Raw genomic sequence first — 4,612 nt, 5'->3', positions numbered from 1 at the left:
GTTTTAGGTCTTCCCGTGATTCTTTGGCCGAAGCAAGATGTAGAGGACTATTAAGTGTTCTCCAATGGTAACAGATATTCGGGTTACATATGTGTTTTCATTGGTGATTGGGCCTGTAATATGAAAATAGCATGGTATTCCGAAGCTTTGGAAATGTTGTCTGAGAATAACCGATGCTCATAGATAAGTTTAAGGAGATCTCCTGTCCATTGATATGGAGTTTTGAACCAGGTAAGGAATTTCCATGGATATGACCCTGAGTTTGCTTCATTGTTGAAGAAGTGTAAAAGATTCATAATGGGCACTTCTATAGCATGATAACAGACTGTAGATAGGCACCATAGAAACCATAACTCACTTTTATGTTTCGGATGTTCAGGAGATAAGTGATAAATCAGACACAAGGGTAGTCTGGAAAGAAGAAGTTGGGTTGTATTGGGAGTGAGAAGGTTTGTTGAAAAGTTGCCAAATAATGGAACATCATGTTCCGGGAAAAGTCAGTGACTTGTTTGGTTGTGAGGTTGTTGGGAAGATCTGGTGGTGAAGGAGGTTGCAGGTTGGTTCTGGTAGATGAAGAAGCCATAAAAATTATGGGGAGATTTATGGTAGAGGTGAGAAGGACTATAGGCTAATTATGAGGTTTGGAAAGTCTGGATAAGAAATCTGGGATTAGGTTTCTTATCCCTTTTATATGCTCAACCTTAAAGTCATACCTGCTAAACCATGACTTTAATCGCAATAGTTGGGGCTCAAGCAAGGTCTTCTGGTTGGATTCAAGAATCTTTGGGAAGGAAGAGTTGTCCATCCGAACCAGGAAGTGCTGTCCAATCAGGAAGAATTCAAACTTTTTTATCCCGTACTTGACCGCCAAAATTTCCTTGTAGGTCGTGTGATAATGTTTTTCTGAAGAGGAAAACTGACCCGATGCATATCCACATAATTGTTCCTTGTCGTGGAGCTTTTCTAGGAGGATGGCCCCTCATGCATAGTCAGATGCATCTGTTTGGAGAATAAGTTCTCCTACTGACGGGATTGTAAGAGGTGGCGGACTGTGAGCCAGCTCTTTTAGTTTTTTGACAGCTGTTGTTTGTTCCGCTCCCCAAGGAGGAGGGTTTTTCTTGAGCATCTTTGAGAGGTGGCACGTGTAACTAGACAGGTGTGGAATAGCCTCTCGAACATAGTTTAGGAATCCAAGGAACTGTTGAATTTGTTTCACTGATAAATTCTCTTCCGGAAAATCATCAAGTTCCTTTGTCAGGTGAGGACCATATGTGTACTGGCCATTCTTGAAATGCATTCTGAGAAATTCAATTTCTCGTTGGCCAATAGTGCTCTTCTTTTCTGACAGCATAATGCCATATTTCTGGATGATGGCAAGAAACTGTTGTAACAGTTGGTGGTGGTCCTCTGCTGTTTCTGAGAATAGAAGGATGTCGTCGATGTAGATCAAAGAAGAGTAAATGATAGGCCCAAAAATCTCAATCATGGTCTTCTGGAATTGAGATGGGGCCGTTTTGAGCCTAAAGAGCATAACAGTCCACTGGTATTGGGCATTAGGGATACAAAATGCAGTCTTGTATCTCTCTGTGGGCTGGATACCGAGTTGCCAAAAGCCCACCTTTAGGTCAAATTTGGAATAGTATTGGGCCTTTTGGATATAGACCTTGAGATTTGAGATCCGAGGAAGAGGAAATTTATTGTCTTGAAGGAAATGGTTTAAGGGCTTGTAGTCTATGACAAGCCTCTTTTTTCCTCGAATCCTTTCAGACCTTTTTTCCACATAAAAGGCTTGGCAAGCCCATTGTGAAGTAGTGGGCTCAATTAGGCCTTGCTGTAACAGTGTCAGGCATTCTGATCTGGCAAGGGCTAGGTCTGTGGGAGACATCCCCATGTGTGTGGCTTTAGTAGGGTTAATGTCCTCATTAAGTTTGAAGGGGAGGCTGATATAGAATTGTAGATTTTTCCACAGAGGAAGAGGATGTTGAAAATGTGAATGAGATTCTGGACAGAACTGAAGGAATTTTTCTGTGTATGGTAGGAATGGAGGAATAGTATATGTCATAGAGAACAGATTTGAAGTTTCAGTGTATGGCCGAAATTGTCTCTTGAACTTTATGCCAGTTGGAAGAATTTGGAGCTTTTGAGCTTGGTGATAAACATCAAATCCTATCAGGATATCCTTATTTGGAAGATCCGAACCAATGATGTGCGTCCATACAACGCAATCAGGAAAGAACTGTATTCCGATCTTCTGTCTTGTGATCAGAGTGGTTTTGAAGGTTTGACCATTGGCTGCCCTGAAGAACTGATCATGGGGCTTCCAATACTCTAATGGGAGAACCATTAGGTTCATCATGCTTCTTTGTGCTCCAGTGTCAAAGAAAGCTATTACCGGAACAGGTTTGGAGTATTTTGAAGATAGGATCTGTATGGGAATATTCATATGGAACTGGAGGGGGTTTTGTAGTAATTTGAAAATTTTCAGAAGGTGGAAAAAAAACAAAGAAAGAAGACAGTAGGGTTGGAGAGAGAGGATATTGTATTACATCTTCCAGAATTTTCTCCCGACTTTCTTCATGTAGATCCATCATCAAGATAGGTATTTCACTATCGTCTGAGTCTGAAGAAGATTCTTGTGAGGACTCTGTGGAGTCTGAGAAAATCATTTCTAACCCAAATAAGCTTTCTGGGGTAAGATCCTCTTGTTCCGAAAGTAGAGATTCTATCTCTGCTTCAAAAGAGTCTGGAAGAGATAAAGACATGCTGACTTATTGAATCATCTTTGCTGACTTTTCTGGATTCCTAGGATAATTTTTTGCATAGTGTCCCTTTCTTTTGCAGATGAAACATCTGTCAGACTTGTACCCTTGATTCCGTTTTTTACGGAAGTATTTGAATCTCTTTGGGTTCTTTTCCCTGAACTTCTTGTTGCTGCGTGTGTATTTCTGGAAATGATGTCCAGATTTCTTCTTATGATTTGAACAGACGCAGTTAGCTGCTTTGCACTTAATCTTGAGGTGGTTTTTGTTGCAAGCCTTTTGGACTATCAAGTCCCTTTGGGATAACCTTTTGAATAACTCTTGTTGGTCACACAGTCTCTTAATAGAAGAGAGTGTGAATTGCCAAATTTCGCCAAGTGTAATAGAGGTGACTGGTCTCTTTGTTGCCGCAATCATATTGTTGACCTCAGGTTGTATTTCATCCGGCAGAGAGGTGATGAAGGTGTACTTTAGTGTATCGTCACCATCATATCCTCCAATGACATAGTAGAGTTTGGACATAGCCGCATAGTGCTTTTCCAGATCCTTCATTTTTAATGAACAGTATTTTCGATCAAAGAACTTTTGTTTCTGCTGTCTTATGACAAGGTCATAACTCCCAAGGAACTGGTTATAGAGGATTGTTACTGCTGCTGATGGAGTTGGCAGAGTGACAAATTGAAGCCTAGTGTACTCAGGCTGAGACTGAAACCAATCTCTTAAGCTTTCGGTAAACCTTGTGACAAATTCGGCAAGGACTTTTTTAAGTGTGGCCCCTTCAAGGGTCATCTGAAGATCAATCTATGCCAAGAATTCGAAAAGCTTGTCCTTCCATTTCGATGGTGGTAGGTCATCAAAAGTGAACCAAGGTCCCGTGCTAGCTGATTTTGACCTTGGGTTTGGAGCTCCAGTGGGAGCAAAGAATGACTGAGCATCCTCATCTTCAGATTCTACTATTTCTGGACTGGGATCAGTAGCAGAAGTGTTCATGAGAATCTCAATGATGTCCGCCATCTCTGAATTATCTGAAGAGGATTCTGAATCATACGGACTGATGAGAGATTGCTCTGGAAGTTTGTCTTTAGAGGCTAGAGGAGGAGAGGTTTTCTTTTGCTGAGTTTCTGAGTTTTTTGGGTAAAGGTGAGAGAATGTGCCAAAGGGCTGATAAAGGGTTTCTTGTGGTTGTTCTGGTTGTGAAAGAAAAGGGAAAGAAGAATAGTACGAAGGAGCAATAGCCGATGCTGTGGAGGCTGCTGAAGTAAAGGATGGAATCATAGTAGACTGGTCTCTTCGAAGATCATGCTCAATTTGATCTATTTGTTTCTTTAGCCGTGTGATCTTCTTTTCCTTTTGTATGAAGGCGGGTGTAATGGGCTGAGGTATCCGAAGCTCTCTATCCAGAGCCTGATACTTTGCAGTAAGCGATGAATAAAGCTGAAGTACTTCTTGTGAGAAAGTATCCAACTTATGATCCAGCTTTTGAGCCAGGTGTAAAGCTTGGTCCAGTTTCCCATCTATCTTTTTTAGATAGGTATTCTGGACGATTGAGTTGGAGGTTTGCCAGTTTAGCACCTCTTCTGGTGGTGTCAGCGGCTCTAGTGATCCAGAGGGGGAAATCCTTGAAGGAAGGATTTCTGATCTCTTGTTCTCCGTTTTCCCTAAAGGAGGGAAATCCTCTGGCTGGAACATGTAGCACTCTTGAATTGTTGGTTGTACTGTTGATATGGAAGACAGAGATGAAGAACATCTAAAAGTTCGTGGCGTTGTAACCGAAACCGTAGTTTCAAACCCTGTGGGAGCTGAGCTCTTGCAGGTTTCATTTTCCAGCCTATAAACTCTTAGATCTTTCTGGA

This window comes from Ricinus communis, chromosome 5 (genome assembly GCF_019578655.1).
Source record: "Ricinus communis isolate WT05 ecotype wild-type chromosome 5, ASM1957865v1, whole genome shotgun sequence".
Classification (NCBI taxonomy): Eukaryota; Viridiplantae; Streptophyta; class Magnoliopsida; order Malpighiales; family Euphorbiaceae; genus Ricinus; species Ricinus communis.
Note: the sequence above shows the minus strand (reverse complement) of the source record.